Source organism: Arachis ipaensis, chromosome B2 (assembly GCF_059453495.1).
Source record: "Arachis ipaensis isolate K30076 ecotype BB chromosome B2, ASM5945349v1, whole genome shotgun sequence".
Lineage (NCBI taxonomy): Eukaryota > Viridiplantae > Streptophyta > Magnoliopsida > Fabales > Fabaceae > Arachis > Arachis ipaensis.
This window is the reverse complement of record NC_142437.1, coordinates 24462924-24483440: the sequence shown is the minus strand read 5'-3', so window position 1 is coordinate 24483440 and position 20517 is coordinate 24462924. Positions and strand designations below refer to the sequence as shown.

The following is a 20517-nucleotide window of genomic DNA, read 5'->3' as shown; positions in this document are numbered from 1 at the left end:
CTGTCAAATGATGACAAGATTAGAGTTTATTTTTCTGATTGCCGTGTCATTGGAGGTTCTTTGGATTGTTCTTCATCAGAAACTTGATAGACATCGGCATCCTTGAAAAACTATTCAATAATAGAGCTTGTAATAGACCCCGTAACACCCTGCTTGTTGGGTTCTGGAGGGCAGCTATAAGAAACAGAAGAGAGTCAAAAGACAACAACATAATTAAACCATGTATAATAAGCAGTAAACATTATCGATATTTATATAAGCAGTAAAACTTACACATCAACAGGTGCTTCTTGTTTGGATTGTTGCTCTGTTGGTTCTTCCCAAGGCTGTTCCAGAGGTCTGCTTCATTAAATAGTAAACATTTCTATAATTATCCCAAACTATTATCATATTTAATAATGATATATTTAACAGAAATTACACTAATCACTATAGTGAACCGAAAACCAAACTTATACTGAACCAAAACCTAAACGTAGAGTGAACCGAAATTATATTAAACAAAATTGATATTAAAGAATTTAATACTTACACATTAACAGGTGCTTCTTGTTCTGATTCTTGTTGCACCGGTGGTTCTTGGGCTTTTTATTCTTGTTCTTTTGCAGAGCTGTTGCATTAAACAGTAAACATTTCTATAATTATCCCAAACTATTATCATATTTAACAATGATATTTATCAGAAATTACACTAATCATTATAGTGAACCAAAAACCAAACTTATACTGAACCAAAACCTAAACGTACAGTGAACCGAAATTATATTAAACAAAATTAATATTAAATAATTTAGTGCTTACACATTAACATGTGCTTCTTGTTCTGATTCTTATTGCACCATTGGTTCTTGGGCTTGTTGTTCTTGTTTTTTGCAAGGCTGTTGCATTAAATAGAAAACAGTTCAATAACAACCATCAAAATTAATAAAAAGAATTTTTATGTGAAACTTACTCTTCATTAGAAACTTCATACACATAGTCATCTTTCATTAAGTCTTGAATTATAGAACTCATAAGAGATACTGTAACACCATGCTTTTCAGCTTCTTGAGGGCAACTGTAATAAGCAGAAGAGAGTCCAAAGACAAGAACAGATTGAATTCATTTTTGGTTTCAACTGAACCATAATTAAACCATTTATAAGCAGTAAACATTGAACAAGATTCATGTGGTGAATAAATATTTATTAACTTACTCATTATTAGATGTTTGTTGTATTTCCTGTTGTGGATGGACATAGGTGAAGTCATCCTTCATCAACGCTTCCTGAATTGAACTTGAAAGAGACAATGTAAGAGGATGTCTAAGGAATGTAAACAAAAATAAAGTTAATGTTGAATAATTAGAATAATCAGAATTTGTTTTGAAAAATAGGAATTTGCACATTGAAACACTCACACTTCCAAAGGTTCAGAACGATTTTGTTGTTGAAACTCAACGACTTGTAATTCAGATTCAGGTGTAGCTTTAGTGACTTTAAACACAATTTCCTTTTGATTAATTAAACAAAAATTATTAACTAAATTTAAAAGAGTAACATAAATATTTTTAACTTACACTTGTGTTGTTTCAGACGTCTTTCTTGGGAAGATTTTCTTTTTCCTAAAATATTTGACCGGGGTTTCCGGGGTATTTTTCCTAAAAAAATAACAAATTAAAATAAGAAACCCAGATTAAAAGCAGAGGTCTAGAAAGACATTAATTCATTTTTGGGCAACCACCGAACCAAAAATACAATATGCAGTGAACCAATTTACCTGGTATTGCTTGCAGCATCTACAGAAGGTGTAGAGCTTCCTTGTGTCTGTATGACTTGCTCACTATCAATATTTACAGTCAGCACCCTAAGCAATATAAATAAATATTAGTAATTGAATCTAGAGGAATTAGAAAAGGTTGTAGCAAAAGTAAGCCAAGTAAGAAAAAGAATTCAGGAATAATAAACTGAATCTTACGTCTGAGAGAAATCATTTTGTCCCTGTGGAGACTCAAACTGATCTAGAGCAATGTTTGTTGACTGAGCTCCATCATTTCTTTTCTTTGATCTTTTCTCCCTTATTATTTCCAATGCTCGTTGTCTTTTTTCGGTAGCATTGTCTTTTTCTTGTTCAGTTCTGAAAGTTCATAAAATAAGTATCAAGAAATCTAAAATGTAAGTATCAGTAAAAGAAAATATGATTCGAGAAACTTACTCCTTCTCAGGTTAGGTTGGTGTTTTTGCCACTCTTTCTGGTTGTTTTCTTCTTTTTATTATGGGTGTTTTCTCAGTTTCATTTTCTCTGTAAAACGAATAAACACATTGAATTTATACCGGAGACAAGACACTAACGATGAAGTCAACCAAACCCAAAGATAACACCGAACCGAAAATAGATATATATGCAATCAACAAAAATACTTACTCGTTTTCAGATTCGCTTATGCTCTCTGAATCTATAGGCACATGCTTTTTTTTTGTTGTGGTTTTTTTTTTATTTCTTCTTCTCTGCAATACCTAAGAATAAGCGCATAAGAACAAATTTAAGCAAATACAAATTAAATAAAATTGATATGAAAATTAAACTTACTAGGTTTCAAATTCAGATTCGGAAAGTCTTTCCTCTTCTGAAGAAGAATCCCTCTCAACATTTTTCTTTTTTATTTTCTTTTCTTTTTCTTTTTTCTCCAAGTTACTTGTTTTTGTTTTTTCTTTCTTTTTTGCTTGTTGTACAGAAGTCCCTAAAACAGAAACAAGGTCTCAATTAATTACTCATCAAAATAATAATTTAATAATTCAGTGAACCGAATAAAGTAATCCTACCAAATCGAAAAACATTCATATAGTGAATAATACATGACAACTATTTATTCATCAAGAAAAATGTTTCTTAATGCAAAAACATTCAAATGAACAAAACTAACAATTGCAAGTAGGACAAATAATTTAATTATAACCTAAAATAATTCAAAGCAAATTTTTCAGGGAATTTTAGTATAGTACTTACCAATGGTTGTGTTGTTTCCGATGAAATCTGTTCAATGATCTTTTTCCTTGTCCAATAGGCCACCCATGGTGCAGGGGGAGTATCAGGTGCAAAGGGGTGGGGGAACTTTGTTTCATGGAAGTATATCAACATTAATAGAAAAACACAGCCATCAACAGACTGTTTCTTCCGCTCTCTCTTGTTTTCAACTCCTTTCATTAGGAAGTTGAGAACATGCTTTGCCCAATCCCATTCCCTAAGGTTTTCCACATGAAAGATCGGTGGCTTGTGGATTGGGGAGGCCACACTTACTATTGTGGGGAGCAAGAAGCACTTTTGTATGAAGACAACAAAAGTCCTCTTGAATTTTTTTCTAGTTCTCCTCCCTTTCTACACTCATTTCCAGCACATTCTTTGCCAAAGTTGCCAAGGAAATATTTTTGACGCTGTCAAATATTTCCTTGTCGGCTGGATTCATCTTGTTGTAATCCACCTTTTCAGGAAAAAGATTCCCTACAAAATTTTAATAGCAAAAATAAGACAAAAACGGCCAGTTTAATTATCCGGACACCAATGAACTGAAATAAGCAGTAAGTGGAAAATGTATTACCTCCATTGGTTATGCCAAGGGTAGCTGCTACCTTCCGAGGAGTTATGTTTATTGTCCCCTGTTTAGTTTTCAGGCATCCTCTTTCTATATCAAACCGATCAATCAATTCTATCAGTAGAGTATTTGAGACGTTCATTTCTGGCACATGTGCCAGACCACCAAATTCCATTCCTTCCACAATATCTTTCTTTTCTTTACCCATTTCCCTGTAAACTGTTGCTATTGCTTTGGCATTTGTAATAGTGAGTTTTCTACAAGTTTTGAAACAGAATGTGAGGATATATTTATAATACAAAATAGATATTATTCAAATGAAAGTGGATAAATATATTTAATCTACTTACGTTATAATGTGCCTTCTCCTTCATTGTTGTCATTTTCTTGTTGTGTTTTGCTGTAATAAAAAATTTTGGTCAATATTTCATTCAATACATCAACAACCACAAGGATGTTTATTTTAAACAAGTCAATTAGAATGCCACAACCCACCGAACCAAAAATCCCTCAAGAATAGAACCGAAATAAAAAAGGTTACCGAACCGAAAAATGTTCATGTGGTTAATAAATGATGATCAGCTTTCAATCAACAAAAATACTATTACAGTAGTATAGCTTATCAAAGTGAAAGAGTTGTCTCTAATGTAAATTGTCCTAAACAAAACTCATTCAATACATCAACAACCACAAGCATGTATATGTTAAACAACTCAATTAGAATGTCACAACCCACCGGACCAAAAATCTCTAATGCACAGAACCGAAATAAAAAATGCTATTGAACCGAAAAATGTTCATGTGGTTAATAAATGATGATCATCTTTCAATCAACAAAAATACTATTACAGTAGTATGGATTATCAAAGTTAAAGAGTTGTCTCTAATGTGAATTTTTTTAAACAAAACTCATTCAATACATCAACAACCACAAGCATGTGTATGTTAAACAAGTCAATTAGAATGCCACAACCCACCAAACCAAAAATTCCTCATGCACAGAACCGAAATAAAAAATGCTACCGAACCGAAAAATGTTCATGTGGTTAATAAATGATGATCAACTTTCAATCAACAAAAATACTATTACAGTAGTATGGATTATCAAAGTGAAAGAGTTGTCTCTAATGTGATTTTTTTAAACAAAACTCATTCAATACATCAACAACCCACCGAACCAAAAATCCTTCATGCACAGAACCAAAATAAAAAAGGCTACCGAACTGAAAAATGTTCATGTGGTTAATAAATGATTATCAGCTTTCAATGAACATAAATACTATTACAGTAGTATGGCTTATCAAAGTGAAAGAGTTGTTTCTAATATAACTTGTCCTAAACAAAACTCATTCAATACATCAACAACCACAAGCATGTGTATGTCAAACAAGTGAATTAGAATGCCACAACCCACTGAACCGAAAATTCCTCATGCACAGAACCAAAATAAAAAGGTTACCGAACCGAAAAATGTTCATGTGGTTAATAAATGATGTTTAGCTTTCAATCAACAAAAATACTATTACAGTAGTATGGATTATCAAAGTGAAATAGTTGTCTCGAATGTGAATTTTTTTAAACAAAACTCATTCAATACATCAACAACCCACCGAACCGAAAATCCTTCATGCACAGAACCAAAATCACAAAGGCCAACGAACCAAAAAATGTTCATTTGGTTAATAAATCATTATCAATTTTCAATCAACAAGAACAGTGTTCTTCAATGGAAAATAAGTACTGAAGATAGTAACAGAGCTCTAATTAAACTATCCAAACCAATAAGAACAAGCAACTATATCTTAAACCCTAGTTATACTGTAGAAATCATTCACAATAGTTCAATCGACTAAACAAAGCAAATCAAACCAATAAAACTGAAACGAAACTAGGCGAAATGCGACATTGCAAGATTTTAAATGAACAGTAATTTTCTCATACCTTTTGTAGTCTTTGTTGCTGTTTTCGTTTGTTTCTGGTTGTTGCTTGCGAAATCTTCTTCCGATTCGTTTGCAGCAGTGGTTTCCGCAAAGAATGTGATTGAATTTTAAGTGATGTTCAGCGAGATTCGAAGAGAGTGAGTGTTTTGGGGAATTAGTTTCATGTTGAAGATGTAACGTTCGTTCATAATGAAGCGCGAATGAGAAAACAAGGCATTTTTTGTGTGGCACGTGTTTCACACTCTGCATTTAATGCGCTTGAAACAATTTGGGCTTGGGCCTATATGGTTATATAGTTATATGGATGTGTAGCATCCCTGTAAAAAACAATATATAATTTTAGATATTCAAATTCAATAATTTCTAAACTAATTTCAAAGTTTCTTAATGTCCATAATCTATCATTAAAAATTTACAAAATAACAAATTTCTAATTAATTTCTAAGCTCAAATCAAGTAAGCAGCAATAATACTCATCACATCAGCAACAAAAATTCATAATTTAAAAAAGTTCAAAAATAACTTCTACTAATCAAGTAATCAATAACTTCTAATAAGAGCACCATTTCATTTCACATAAAGGATTGAATAGTAGAGATCCTCAAATTAAGAATCATGTAATCATAACACAAAACAAAGTTCAGTTCAATTACAAATACCTAAACCTGTTGAACATAAGAGAGCCAAAGCATATAATCATATTTAGTTTTTGGATTCTAATCAATTAATCAGCAACATGGTTCTGACTCCTAAATCCAAACTAAACTGAAAACATATTACCAACAAAACTAAATTGAATCCAATTCTAAACTCAGAATCTAAATTAAATTGAATTTAGAATCACATCAACATTCAACAAATTAAATAAATAATCCAATTCCAAAATCAGAACACAAACTCAGCTCAGAATCTTAAAAATTATTTGAAGAAAAGATGAAACTAAAGAAGGAGTGGCTTACCGTAGAGATGGCGAGAGATGAACGGCGATGACAGAGTGAGCCCGAAGAGTGTGAGACAAGGTGAGCTCACGGTGAGAGTGTGAGACAGAGTTACCCAAAATCAGAGGAGAAGAGAAGGGCCGACAGCCAAAAACCGCGAGGAGCAGTGAAGCAGAAACGACGTTTAGGGAAGAACGGGGAAGCAGTGATGACCAGAGAGAGCTCAAAGAGAGACGTTGAGCTCAGACAAAAACAGAGAGAGAGAGAGAGAGAGAGAGAGAGAGAGAGAGAGAGAGAGAGCGCTCAAAGAGACGATGATCAAGCAACCCTTCGTGACGACGACACCACTAGCTCAATGCAGACCTTCGTTCGACGGCGAGAAGAGTAGGAACGATGAGAAGAGGACCAAGCAGAACTTCCACAGGCGACGACGACACCCACGGTCGGTCCCACCGGTGGTGACAACACCTTTACCCGAGGAGAAGAGTTTAACGATGATTTTGAAAAGGGATGGTGGTTGCGGGCTGCGTTCGAAGAAGGTTTAGAGCTGGGGTTATTCTTCATAGAGAGAGAAAGGGGTGGGGATAGTCAAAGGATTTTTTATTTAAATTAAATAAATATATAAATTACGAAAATACATAAAATGTGAGATATTTACAAAAATGCGTAGCCTTACACATCTCGGATGTTGAGAGATAAGTTAAAAATTAAACATATCTCGGCGTCTGAGATCCCATGCTGTGACCGGGCAACAGCGAGACATATTCTGGATGCACCCGAAATATATGTTACTAAAGAGATCGGGTTCTAATCAACCGAGATAAGTGGCAACTTAGAATGGGGTCTCAGAACCCAAGATATGTACAATCCTCCAGATGGAGTCTCAGCATCCGAGATATAATCAAGGATGTAATTTGGGTCTCAGTACCCGGGATATTTGTATTATGGTTTAGGTGTCTTTGCACCCAAGATATATTGGAGAATAACTCTATTATAGAGCCTATCCCTCAACCATCTCCTCACAATTCACAAATTAATATTTTCTTCCTCTTCTTTCAATTTTATTCTGATGGAGAATAATCAATTCTTTTTTGTTGTGATTTATCCTAATGGGATAGTCAAACATGGTGATAAAGGAGTAATTTTCGAGTCTGATAAGACTTTCATATTGTGCACCAACTGGATTGATACCCTACATGCACTAAAGACGGTCATGTTGAGCAATATGGGGGGGGGGAAATAGGTACCAAGTGTAAAACCCGTAAAATTAGTAAATAATTAGTCAATAAAATAATTATTAATCCAAGAAATTAAAAAATTAAATTTTAGAATTTAATGTGGTAGAATTAATTAAAATATGAATTTTGACACCAATTTTAAAGAAATTGGCTCAAGATTGGGCCAAACGGGACGAACCGGATGAACTGGGCCTGTATTGGGCCCAAGGCCCAACCCAAGCCTCATTAAATAAAAGGACTCAGCCATCTTTCTTCCTCATTACATGAGGAATGCTGAATCAAGGAGGGAGGGGTTGAATATGAAGCTCAAACCCTAATATCAATTTCAAACCAAGATATCTTCCAACTCCGATCTCCGATCGCCACACCGTTTGTGGCCACGCGACCGCAGGGTCCAGTCTACAAAGCTTGGTAAGAAATTTGGTAAGGAAGTCACATTCTCAGTTCCAATTCTCTCTTCCTCAATTTCAAAAATTTTGTATTATGAGTGTTGAGATCTTTGGTTAATTTGATGTCTAGGGTCAAGTTAACTTGAAGAATTAGCGAACTTTTATTTGATTAACGCACATACAAGGTAAGGATCCTCAAACCCTAGTGAATCCTTTAGTTAATTGTGATCAAGTATTGAGTTTATGTGTATGGATGTGATAATATGTGTTAGGTAGTTTATAAGTAAATTTGGAACTCAATTCAAGAGATTGGAAGCTTGTTTAAGCCTGGGGTGCTGAGGTTTCGGTGTTGGAGGCTTTTGACCTCGTCAATTTTGGTTGTTGTTGGCTTAGGGGAGAAATCGGCCAAGGTATGGTTTTGGTTTCTCGTATTTAATATATAATGTCTTTTGAAAACTTAGGCTAGATGACCTAGGATAAGTTTAATTACGAGTCTGGAGCATGTTTAGTGATTTAGTTGACAATGTATGTAGAATTGATGCTGCTTGATTAGATTTAATGAATCATGATGAGAATGTGATTGTGGTTGGTAAAATAGTTTGATGAATGATGATTTTTTATGGTGATGAATGAGAAAAATGAAAAAGAGTATATGAATATTGATAAATTGAGAATTGTGTGTTTATAATTGAGATTTTTGGGATTAGTATGATTAATTTGAGGTATGGATGGTTGTGATAGGATATGGACTATGTTGGATGTGGTTGGTGTCATTTTGAGTGGTAAAAGTTTGATTTTGGTAAAAATAGAAGTTTGGGATTTGTTGAGAAAAACTAATCTTTTGCCAAATTTCGACGAGTTATAACTCGGCTTCAAAATCCCCAAATTGTTTCAAACTAGTTTCATATGAAAATTGGGTTTGTGAAGTTTACACCGTTTGAAGAACGGATGAAAAAAGTTTTAAAACGAAAAAGTTATGCTCGTTGGAAGTTCGGAGTGCAAAACTGAAAATTCTGCAGCATTCAACATTTTTGCCAATCTGCAGATCTTGCGTACGCGACCACTGCACGCGACGCGACCAATCCTTTCGGGTTTAGCATCTTGCGTATGTGAGCAGGGTGCTTGCGTATGCGAGCAGGGGTTTTTGAGGGGTTGAGTACGCGACTGCCTGCACGTGACGCGACCAATCTTTAGTAGTTGGGCATTTCGCGTATGCGACCAAGCTGCTTGCGTACGCAAGTAGGGAAAAACTCATCCACGCGTACGTGTGGCCCACGCGTACACGTGACCTCTATTTTTAGCAAAGTTAATTTATGTGTTTTAAAAGCCAATTTCGAACCTCTAAACCTCTATTTTTACTCTTTTAACCCCTAGACCTTAGTAGTATGCCTAGTGATAAGGTGAAGCTAGGGAGGGATGATAACTTAGGATTGAAGAAAGATTTTGAGAATATAATTTGTGGTTGGAAGAGATGGTACTTGATTTGATAAGATGATAAAAGAGGTATATGAGGCAATTAAGAGAGTAATGTAATAATGAGAATGATGTTTGAGATAATTGATGATGTTAATTAATTGAGAACAATGAAATGAGCTATGAATTATTATTGAGAATGAAAATGATATTTACAAAATTCAATTGATTATTATTGATACATTCGTTGACCCCCTGTACGTAAGATGTGACTGGGCACTTTAACTCTCCGGGTTTCCCCATGGGCAGGCATATATGAATGTTATTGAGCTTGGGGTGTTGTCTCCCCCATGTTAGTTTGGGATTCTTCCCATGGATATTTTTGAGCTTGGGGATGCGCGTACAGAGGGACTGTCCACGGTTAGCCACCAAGACATGCCGGGGTGGCTATGTAACCGACAGTTGATATCAATAGCCATAGGGCTGGCATACATCATATGTATATGCTTGTTTTGTTTGATTGTGAACTAATTGGGCTTGCCTTTGTGAATTACCATGTTTAATTGCCATACTTGCTATCTGCCTTAACTGTACTATACTTGTGCTTGTCTTTGTCTGTGCATTTGTCTATATGGTTTCACTGGAGTTTGGAAGACTGGAGGAAGGCAAAAATTGAGGGATTAATATTAGAGTTGAGTTAGAATCTAGATGCCTTAGATGACTTACCCTAATTTATGATTTAATTATTATTTTAAGTTTTGAATCTGAGTGTCGGAGTTCTAGGATTGCCTCTGGCTTTCCCGGGACCTTATATCTTATGTATGCGGCACCATTACCATGCTGAGAACCTCCGGTTCTCATTCCATATGAATACTTGTGTTTTTCAGATATAGGTCGCGAGGCACCTCGTCAAGTGTTTGGAGCTCTTGCAGCGAAGTGGGTCTTTTGGGATATTATCTTTTGTTTCTATTTAGATATATGCTCATGTATATAACTCTCCTTTAGACTTGTTTTATTTTGTACCTCATAGAGGTTTATGGAGCACTAGAGACTCTTTTGTTTATTTTGGGCTTTGGACTTAATATGTATGTATGTAAATACTCTCTGGCTAGCCTTAGCTTCGCAGGCTGAGCTTGGAGCTTGATTACTATATATCCTCGATCCTATATTTTCTTTTGTATATATGTATTTATTTTACGCTTAAGTTTTCTTCATACGCAAGTAAACGTTACTCACGAGCGTTGCGTTATTCAGTTTAACAACTTTCTTTTACCCCTTTTCTTCAAAGGCTCCTAGATATAAAACTTTTTCAAATATATATATATATATATATATATTATTTTAGAGGTTGTAATACCTCACCACCTCTATTTTATGACTTAAGCATAAGACTCTGCGTGGTAGGGTGTTACATTTTGGTATTAGAGAAATTCGTTCCTATAGAGCCTGAGGGACGGACTGACTATGCTTCTGGGCATACTCTGGGAGTCTGTACATGCTAATTAGGATATCTAACTGATTTATGTGGCATGAATGTTCGTGAGCATGCATTTGGGGCTCTAAGACACTAAACTTGAGATATTGAGATTGATCACCTTAATATCAATTGTTTGGTGTGAACAGGGACCAAATGGCAGCTCACGGATCCGAGCGAGGTACTCCGAGAGAAAATTCCGTGGTTGAACTGATGCAAGGACGTCAAGACGGAAACTCTGGTGCTGGTACAAGTAACATGGGTCGACATTATAGGTCTATGACCCTTACGAACTTCCTTAAGAGTGGTCCACCTCGGTTTAACAGAAACGTCGATGCTTTGGAGGCAGATAAGTGATTTCGAGATGTGGAGAGGTTTTTGTACACTCAGCATGTTCCTAAAGTACAGTCAGTGGAGATAGTGACTTATATGTTGGAGGGAGATGCTCAGAATTGGTGGCAAGAGTTGTGTCATACCTTGCAGGTGGAGTTAACGGATGTCCCTTGGAATAGGTTCAAGATGGAGTTTTACGGGAAATATTTCTTGCATGCATTTCGCACTGCAAAGGAGTTAGAGTTAACGCAGCTGAAGCAAAAAGATATGTCCGTTGTTGACTATACCCGTGAATTTGACAACCTGTGCCGTTTCTCAAAATCTTGTCAAGGAAATCCAACCAATTCTGAGGAGTGGATGTGTGCTCAGTATGAGAAAGGACTTAGGAGAGATATCTTTACTTACGTGTATCCACAAAAGCTAACGAGTTTCACTGAGTTAGTTAAGAAGAGCCAGTTTGCGGAAGATTTCTCCATAAAGTGGGCGCTACTACAAGAAGGTTATGGTGAGACTGCTCCAGATGAGCCACATAAGGCCGGACTGGGAATGTGTTTTCGATGTGGGGCACCAGGACACATGTCTAGGGATTGTCCGCGTAGGAGAGCCATAGGTGCGGGTTAGCCCCGACAGGATCGAGGTAAGTGTGATACCGGACATGTAAGTTGGATTTGCTCTGCTTGGAGCTGGAACCTCGCATTTGACTAGGTTGCATGATGGAGTTGAAAGTTTAGGATTGGTAACCTCAAACATAGTGTTAAACTTGGGATCAAACTAGGAGTTGAGGCCAAAGAGAGTGATTCCAACCGTTTTCTTCAATAACTGGAATTTTTGAGGACTAAAATTTCTGTTAGAGGGGGTAGGATGTAAAACCCGTAAAATTAGTAAATAATTAGCCAATAAAATAATTATTAATCCAAAAAATTAGAAAACAAAATTCTATAGTTTAATGTGGTAGAATTAATTAAAATATGAATTTTGACACCAATTTTAAAGAAATTGGCCCAAGATTGGGCCGAAGCCGACGAACTGGCCCCGTATTGAGCCCAAGGTCCAACCCAAGCATCATTAAATAAAAGGAATCAACCATCTTTCTTCCTCATTACATGAGGAACGTGAATCAAGGAGGGATGGGTTGAATATGAAGCTCAAACCCTAATACCAATTTCAAAACAAGATATCTTCCTACTCCGAGCTCCGATCGCCGCACCGTTTGTGGCCATGCGACTGCAGCGTTGAGCTCTACAAAGCCCGATAAGAAATTTGGAAAGAAAGTCACATTCTCAGTTCTAATTCTCTCTTCCTCAATTTCAAAATCTTTGTGTTGTGAGTGTTGAGATCTTTGGTCAATTTGATGTCTAGGGTTAAGTTAACTTGAAGAATTTGCGGGCTTTTGTTTGATTAGCACACATACAAGGTAAGGATCCTTAAATCCTAGTGAATCCATTAGTTAATTGTGATCGAGTATTGAGTTTATGTGTATGGATGTGATAATATGTGTTAGGTAGTTTATAAGTGAATTTGGAACTCAATTGAAGAGATTGGAAGCTTGTTTAAGCCTGGGGTGCTGAGGTTTCGGTGTTGGAGGCTTGTGACCTCATCAATTTGGGTGTTGTTAGCTTAGGGGAGAAATCAGTCAAGGTATGGTTTTGGTTTCTCGTATTTAATATATAATGTCTTGTGAAAACTTAGGCTAGATGACCTAGGATAAGTTGAATTATGAGTCTAGAGCATGCTTAGTGATTTAGTTGACAATGTATATAGAGTTGATGCTGCTTGATTAGATTTAATGAATCATGATGTGAATGTGATTTTGGTTGGTGAAATAGTTTGATGAATGATGATTTTTGATGGTGATGAATGAGAAAAATGAATAAGAATATATGAATATTGATAAATTGAGAATTATGTGTGTATAATTGAGATTTTTGGGATAAGTATAATTAATTTGAGGTATGGATGGTTGTGATAGGATATGGATTGTGTTGGATGTGGTTGGTGTCATTTTGAGTGGTAAAAGTTTGATTTTGGTAAACGAAGTTGGTAAAACTAGAGGTTTGAGATTTGTTGAGAAAAACTGATTTTTGGCCAAATTTCGGTGAGCCATAACTTGGCTTCTGAACCTCCAAATTGTTTTAAACTTATTTTGTATGAAAATTTGGTCTGTGAAGTTCACACCGTTCGAAGAACGGATGAAAAAAGTTTTAAAACAAAAAAGTTATGCTCGTCGGAAGTTCGGAGTGCAAAACTGAAAATTCTGCAACATTCAACATTTTTGCCAATCTGCAAATTTTGCGTACGTGACCACTGCAGGCGACGCGACCAGTCTTTTGGGTTTGGCATCTTGCGTACACGAGCAGGGTGCTAGCGTACGCGAGCAGTGGTTTTTGAGGGGTTGCGTACGCGACCGCTTGCACGCGACGCGACCAACCTTTACGGGTTGGGCATCTCGCGTACGCGAGCAAGGTGCTTGCATACGCGAGCAGGGAAAAACTCACCCACACGTACGCCTGACCCCTGTTTTCAGCAAAGTTAATTTATGTGTTTTAAAACCCAATTTTGAACCTCTAAACCTCTATTTTTACTCCTTTCGCCCCTAGACCTTAGTGGTATACCTAGTGATAAGGTGAAGTTAGGGAGGGATGATAACTTGGGATTGAAGAAAGATTTTGAGAATACAATTTGTGGTTGGAATAGATGGTACTTGATTTGATAAGATGATGAAAGAGGTATATGAGACAATTAAGAGAATAATGTAATAATAAGAATGATGTTTGAGACAATTGATGATGTTAATTAATTGAGAACGATGAAATGAGCTATGAATTATTATTAAGAATGAAAATGATATTTACGAAATACAATTGATTATTATTGAGACATTTGTTGACCCCCTATACATAAGATGTGACCGGGCACTTTAACTCCACGGGTTCTCCCATGGGCATGCATATATGAATGTTATTGAACTTGGGGTGTTGTCTCCCCCATGTCAGCTTGGGATTCTTTCCATGGATATTTTTTAGCTTGGGGATGCGCGTACATAGGGACTGTCCATGATTAGCAACTAGGACATGTCGGGCTGGCTATATAACTGACAGTTGATATCAACAGCCATAGGGCTGGCATACATCATATGCATATGCTTGTTTTGTTTGATTGTGCACTAATTGGGCTTGCCTTTGTGAATTACCATGTTTAATTGCCATACTTGCTAACTGCCTTAATTGTACTATACTTGTGCTTGTCTTTGTCTGAGCATTTGTCTATATGGTTTCACTGGAGTTTGGAAGACTGGAGGAAGGCAAAAATTGAGGGATTAAGATTAGAGTTGAGTTAGAATCTAGATGCCTTAGATGACTTACCCTAATTTATGATTTAATTATTATTTTAAGTTTTGAATCTGAGTGTCGGAGTTCTAGGATTGCCTCTAGCTTTCCCGAGACCTTATATCTTATGTATGCGGCACCACTACCATGCTGAGAACCTCCGGTTCTCATTCCATATGCAGCGAAGTGGGTCTTTTGGGATATTATCTTTTGTTTCTGTTTAGATATATTCTCCTGTATATAACTCTCCTTTAGACTTATTTTATTTTGTACCTCATAGAGGTTTATGGAGCACTAGAGACATTTTTGTTTATTTTGGGCTTTGGACTTAATATGTATGTATGTAAATACTCTTCGGCTAGCCTTAGTTTCGCAGGCTGAGCTTGGAGCTTGATTACTATGTATCCTTGATCCTCTATTTCCTTTTGTATATATGTATTTATTTTGCGCTTAATTTTTCTTCATACGTAAGTAAACTTTATTCATGAGCGTTGCCCTTTTCGGTTTAACTTTGTTTTATCCCTTTTCTTCAAAGGCTCCTAGATATAAAACTTTTCAACTATATATATATATATATTTAGAGGTCGTAATACCTCACCACCTCTATTTTATGACTTAAGCATAAAACTCTGCATGGTAGGGTGTTACACCAAGGAGGTTGGGTGGGTTGCATATAGATTTCTGCATGCGCTTCCGAATGGTGGATTTACCAACAGGTTATTTTGGATTGATGGGGATCAACATGTGAGGGTAATGTTCGACGTACATACACGGCTAATGCAACAATATGTGATGGAGTTGTATGCTACAGTCCATGACGTGCTTGTTTGTGGTGGACCGTCTCCTTCGAGTCCTGAAGTTATCCCGGTGGAGGCCACACCGATCCACTACATTGAGCCTCATGATAGTGCCAGCGAGGACAACAATGAGGGGATTCAACTTATGTTTCCGGGTCCGATTCGTCTAGCGATACTGCTTTCGCTGATGAGTATGCGCCGGAGACTCCCACCAGCGGTGTTGGTCAGTTTTTCCTACCTTCCCCTTTGGCCATTCTTCGTTTGTCAGAAGTTCTTAGTCATGATCACACTTTGAATTTAGACGCAATGTAGCCGGACGATCTTTTGAATGCCGGTGAAGAGGAGGATTACAATTTGGATGGTGGTGTAGAATTTCAAGTTGGCCAAGATTCAAGAACCATAATGTAGTTTTAATGGCAGTGAAGAACTACAGTATTCGACAGAATGTGGAGTACAAAATTTTGGAGTCGAATAGGCTTAGATACCATTATCATTGCAAGCAATTCACCAACGGTTGTCCATAGAGTCTTCGTCTGGCACTACGCTAGAACTTGAACTACTAGTATATTTTATTATTTATTTTGGATGAATTAAAGTCAATTACGTTATTTTGTGTTGTACTGAATGTTGACATCTACGAGTAATTTGTAGGGAAGTGCGTAGGTTTGGTGGAACACACACCTGTTTGGTACTAACCATGTCTTAGGACCTTACTCACTTGGATAGTAGTTTGATTTGCAAGGTTGTAGTACCTTTGATAAAGACTGGCCCCTCGATGTCTATCCCGGTGTTGCAAAGTGTGGTGCATCAGAGTTACCATTTCAAACCCTCGTATCGAAAGGTGTTGATGGCGAAGCAGAAAGCGATTGCCCAGAGTTATGGGGACTGGGAAGAGTTGTACAACAAGATACCCGCGCTCTTAAAAACTTTGCAGGAATGCCTCCCAGGTACTATTCACGAATGCGTTGCTGTTTCTTATTATAATGGGGATATGGTTGACAGAGAATGGAGCTAGTTTGATTCAATGCCAAGTAAATCCTCAACTTACTCCCACGTGGGGTGTTCATGCCATCGTTGGAAGTCTATAGCACAATGATGCGTGAGCATCTTTCATACCTTTTCCTAGTGAATTTGCATTTAATTTGTTAAGTTTAATTAGGAATTAATTATCTTTTAGCCACTATGGATGCTACTTTGAGTCTTGTGTAATTCTGTTTATTTTAGGTAGCATTCAGCTGAATTTGATGGAGTTTCTACAGCACAAGAATTAAAGGAGATGACAGCGAGGAGCGACGCGTGCGCGTACCTGACGCGTACGCGTGATTTAGAGCTTTCCATGGCGACGCGTGCGCGTACCTGACGTGTACGCGTGAAAAGTGAAGTTGCTCAGCGACGCATGCGGGTACCTGACGCGTATGCGTGACACGCGAAGAAGACCATCGACGCGTACGCGTGACATGCGCCACATGCAGAGAACGCGAAAAATGCTGATTAATTAATTCTGATTTAAAAGTTTATTTTTATTTTAAAATAGTAAAAGATATTTTTTTAGTTTTAGAAAATATATTTTAAATTAATTAGGATTATATATAAAAGGGAAAAGAAACTTCCCTTCCGGGATTCCATTCCACATCTACCAAAATACATTTTATCACAATCCTTATTTTCTCTCTGAGCCATGAGCAACTAAACCTCCACTGTTAAGGTTAGGAGCTCTATCTATTGTATGGATTGATTTTATTATTTTTCTATTTTAATTCATGTCTTGATTTCTATTTCAAGAATTGTTTTCGTTCTTTATTTTATGAATTTGGGTGGAACGGAAGTATGACCCTCTTTACTTAAACAACAGCTTGAAACAAATTCTCCTAAATTTTAATTATCTGGATTTAACGGGATATGTGACATATAATCCTTTTATATTTGGGTAATTAGAGTTTCTGTGGCATATAAACTAGAATTAAGCTTCACCCCCTAATTGGAATTAAGTGACCAAGGAATTGGCAGTTGATGAATTTTAGAGGAGACTAGGAAGGTCTAAGGAATTAGGGTCTAGTCACATATAGTTTGTCATGAATTAAGTCTTGCATGATTAAAATAGTTAATAAGAAAAGTCAATCCAGAAAATAGATAACTCTGAAGCCTTAACTGTTTCTCCATACTTTATTCCCAACTTATTTATTCGCTTGTCTTTAATTTAATGCTTTTTGAACTCTCAAACACTATTTTCTGTTTGCCTAACTAAGTAAATCATTTAACCATTGTTGCTTAGTCCATCAATCCTCATGGGATCGACCCTCACTCACCTGAGGTATTACTTGGTACGATCTGGTGCACTTGCCGGTAAGTTTGTGGTTATAAATTCTGCACCAAGTTTTTGGTGCCGTTGCCGGGGATTGATTGTGATTGACAACTACTGGTTGTTTAATTTCTTAGATTAGGCATTTTTGCTTTAATTTCATTTAACTTATTTTTTTAAATTTTCAAAAAAAAATATATTTTGATTTATTTTATTTAAATTTTTTTCTTTTCTCTTAATTTCTGAAATTAAGTTTGGTGTACCCTTAGTTGTTTTATTCTTCCTAGTTATTTTATTCATTGAGTTTAAATTTCCTTTATGTTCTTTCTTATTTGCTTGCATGTTTACCACTTGGTGCGTTTAATTCTATTTGGTGTTTTGTGCTAAGGAAAAATAATGGAGAGAGATCACATGGGTTACTACTCACACCCAAGGAGTGATTCATATTATTATGAATGGGGGAACTATCCAAATTTTGGTTGGCAAAGTCAAAACCAAAGGAACTTCAGTGCCCCATGTTCCAACTATCAAGAACCACCATCTCCATATTCATATTCATATCAAGAACCACCATCTCCATATTCATATCAAGAACCACCATCTCTCTATCCATATCAAGAACCATCATCTTTCTACCTATATCAAGAGCCACTATCTCCCTATTCATACCAAGAACCATCATCTTTTTACTCTTATCAAGAATCATCATCTCCTTCTTATTCATATCAAGAGCCACCATCTCCTTATTCATCTCAAGTACCATCAGATATTGAGCTTCTCGAAAGAATTCATACATGATATAAAGACGAGTGTCAAAAATGTAGAGAAACATGTGCAGTCGATTATCATGTCCCAGGAAGAGGAACAAGCAAATTCCTTCCCAAGAGACATAATGCAAGATTCAATAGAAGAAAGTGAGGAAATCAATCAAAGGAGTTTATACTCCAATAAATTAGAGAACTTTCCACCCTCACACATGGAAGAAGAGGAAGATGCAAAAACAAAGGAGGAAGATGCACAAACAAAGGAGGTTGTAAGGGATGAAAAAAATGATGGGAATATACACTCCAATGAAGTAGAGACTGGCATAGATAGTGCGTTTATTGAACCACCAATTCAAGAAGTTCTTGATAAAGGGTACACTCTAACCATCACACAACACCCAAATTTTGAAATCAAAGAAATAAAGGAAACCAAGGAAAGCACTGAAGAGGGGATTGTGACCAAGAAACCGAAGAAAATATTCAGGACAAAGAGAAGGTCAGGAAAAAACAATCCAACCTCTACACCAACAAGCAAGGTGAATCAAGTTAATCACAATAACAGAAGGCTTGGTCGGAGGAATTTATATTAGGGGGCACTAATTTTCACCTCTCTCCCTTGGAGACAATTCTTTTAGCCAACTGGAAGAAGAAGAAGAAAATCTAACAATCAAGTGTCAAGCTAGTGACATTAAAGAAGCGCTTGTCGAGAGGTAACCCGATAATTTCGTATCCTTAGTTATTTTTTATAGTAGTAGTTTTCTTACTTGTTTGATTTTTATTGAATTTTTACTGTTTTTCTGATCATGCAGCTATTTTATAATAGGAACCAAACACCTTAGGCGACAAAAAAAAAAAAACGAGCACACGACGCGTAAGCGTCGCTGACGCGTACGCCTCATATGTGTTTGCGTGAAAAATAAAAGTGAACAGAGAGTTTAGCAAGAGTGGTACTGGAACTATGCTTTCTACACAAACAACCCCACGCGTACGCATCCCTGACGCGTGCGCGTCGTTTGTGATTTTTTGCCCCCCACGTGTGCGCGAAGCTGACGCGTACGCGTGACCCTGAAAATCAGCGTCAATGAGTGTTTGGGCAGAGAGTTGTGCTGGAACTGTGCTGGGCGCACAAATCCCATCACACTTATGCGTCCCTGATGCGTGCGCGTCGTTTTCCCATCCTGGCCATCCACGCGTACACGTCCCAGACGCGTACGCATGCCTTACGCGTACGCGTCGCATGCGACGCCCAATTAAACCACCTCAGCGCCTGATTTCAAATTATCCACCTCCCAAATCCTAATTCTCTCTTGTTCTTTTATCCTCTTATTCGTCTTTCATCTTACTATTTGTTTTTGTTTTCAGTTCTTCTTTGCTTGAGGACAAGCAAACCTTTAAGTTTGGTGTTGTCGCTCCGCTTATAGGTTTTCTGTTTATTTTTATGGTACAAAAGGGAGGCGAATCATCTTCACTGAGGAGCATAACTGGAGGAATGAGATGGCCACCAACATAACTGAGGTGGTTGAATTCCTTTCATTCTATATTCCTTCCTGCTCTTACTATGTTATGTTCTGGTTTTCTGATATTTTGTCTCATTTATTGCATGATCCTTTATTAATTAGATTCCTAGGGTTTAGTTTAGTTCTACCATTTTGAAATTTTCTGTTATTAGCTTTAATGTTGAAAGGTGCCTCATGTATTGCCCACTGAACTTGAAATTTAATTTTTAGAGAAAAGATAAAGTGCATGAGAAATTGAGTTTATTTTTTTTAGAGTAGTCTCATTTATTCAAATGTGATGGTATTTTCTGTGATTCTGAATGCATGACATGAACAGTGCATATTTAAATTTGAATCAAAGAATGTTGATGTACAAGGAAAAGGGATTTAGAGAATTATTATGACTTCTCTGAAATAAACAAAAACTTAATCCTTGAAGCAAAAGAAACAGCAAAGAAAAAAAAGAGGATATAAAAGCAAGGTCCAAGGCTCTGAGCATCAATGACTAGGGAGGTCAGACATGATTAAAAGCTCACAGAGTTG

The 20517-nt window shown here is 36.7% G+C and overlaps 1 pseudogene; it reads left to right on the top strand.

Moving 5' to 3' along the window:
- Positions 1-11115: 11115 nt before the first annotated feature.
- On the top strand, positions 11116-11913 carry LOC148573332 (uncharacterized; annotated as a pseudogene).
- The last annotated feature ends 8604 nt before the right edge of the window (positions 11914-20517 follow it).